Source organism: Pteropus vampyrus, unplaced genomic scaffold, assembly GCF_000151845.1.
Source record: "Pteropus vampyrus isolate Shadow unplaced genomic scaffold, Pvam_2.0 Scaffold274, whole genome shotgun sequence".
In the NCBI taxonomy this organism is placed as follows: Eukaryota; Metazoa; Chordata; class Mammalia; order Chiroptera; family Pteropodidae; genus Pteropus; species Pteropus vampyrus.
Window position 1 is genome coordinate 28,354 of NW_011889055.1, and position 1,996 is coordinate 30,349.

The window sequence follows — 1,996 nt, forward strand, 5'->3', positions numbered from 1 at the left end:
ACACACCCAGCGCCGAGTGACAAGGAGCCGGCTCAGGAGGACGACGTAGGAATAAAGGTTCCTGCTTGTCGACCAAAGACGAGGGGTTTGGACTCGTTAGTGCAGGCGGACGGCGTGGCGCCCGGCTCTGCACACACGCCTTCTGCCAGCCTCTCACTGAGAGCTAGAACACGCTCGTGTGCATGAAACGCAGACACGTACCTCGCTTGGCAAATCGTGACATGCACACCCACGAAACCACCGCCGTGGCAGAAATAAGATCACGGCCGGCAGCCCAGAAGTCCCCCGCGTGTCTCCTCTCGACTACACCCTCCTGTCCCCCACTCCAGACGCCACCGAGACCCTGGCCTTAAACAATCAGCCCTTTATGGTTTCGCTTTATGGTTTCTGCGCCTTGACACGCACCCCTAAGCAATATAGCTTCGTTCATCGTGCTTTTGAACTTCACATACATGGAAGAATTATTTCACGTCAGACCCCTTTCGTTCAGTATTTTTAAGTCTTACTCACGGTGTTGCCTGTGGCCGTGCCCTTTCCCCAAAAACTATGGCCCCTGAAGCAAGTCTGACTCACCAGCTGTCCCATGTCCTCTGTGGCCTTACACGCTACGGTGGCAGTCCAGGGGCCGCCACAGTGACCGCACGGCCGGCCAAGCCTCCAATATTTGCCATCTCTTTCTCGCCAACTAAAATGGGAACAACACTCTGCACCCCCAAGGGGATCTGTACAAGGCTTCTGACAAGGAACGACATTCCACGACCACCTCTGCAGGCAGGGGTGCTGTCGGGCCGAGCCCACACGCGGGGGCGACGGTGCAAGCCGTCCGTCGCGTCTCGTCTCGGTCTAGACGCCTCCCGCACGGGCCTCCTCTGCACCCTTTCCTCTCCCTCGGCCTCAAGCAGAGAACGCTAAGACCCAGGGCAGAAAGGTCCCGGCTCGGTGGCCAGCCCCGAGGTGGGCCGCAGCGATCCCCACCCGCGGGGACTCACAGCCTCGCGCTCACCTCCCGGGCGGGACGGGACCGCCTGTGCCCCCAGCAGGGCTTAATGCAAATGACAGAGCACCCCTTCGGAGGCCGGGTCCTAGAAGACGGCCTGGTTTCCGTCCTGCTTTACCTGTGACCGCTCGCTCGGGGGGCAGCCAAGGCTGTGGCGTGAGGACGCTCAAGCGGCCCCACAGAGAGGTCCACGCAGTACGGGCTTCTTAGCGACCGTGGCATCCACTTGCCAGCCATGCGGGGGGCCCGTCTTGAAAGCAGGCTCTCCAGTGCCAGCCACCTTCGGGTGACGGCGACTCCCGCTGGTACCCTGACTCCCACCTACGAGGGACCCTATCCAGAACCACCGGGCTAAGTCGCTCCCAAATTCCTGGCCCTCTGAAACTGTGCAGCATAATAAACGTTTCTAGGGGGTCATTCGTTACGCAGCCATGGATAACTAATACAACCGGGTCCCGAGTTCCTACGAGGAGGAGGACACATGCATGCAACGGGTGACGTGAATTCCCACAGGGTTACGAGTGACACGTGAACGTCCGTAGGGTGAAGCCACTCGGTGGTTGGGATTTATTTGTGACATTGGATAGCAGCGACTCTAACTGTTCCTGTATTAGTTAGATGGTACCCTCACCCGCTACTTCGTATGAGACACCCACACGACACTGAAGGTCGGGATGTAATCATTGGATCGTACACGTTTGTTGGTTCTTATTTAAGGCCGTCGCGTTTAACCTTCATTCGGCAATGTTTCCAGTGAGCCCTGTCAATGCTTGTAGTACGAGATTACACCTGAGCTCGTTCGGACCGAAGCAGGGTTGACGTGGGAACAATTTCTCATGTTCTGTCCCAGCCTCCAGCTCACCCCTCGGAGTTCGCTTAGAACATAGTTCCAGAAGGGAGAGACGGCGTGGTTCAGGGCCAGCAGGCTGACTACGAAGTCGTGGGACCTTTTGTAATGGGAACAGTCCTTGAAAGAATCGGTTCTCTCTCTCTCTCTCT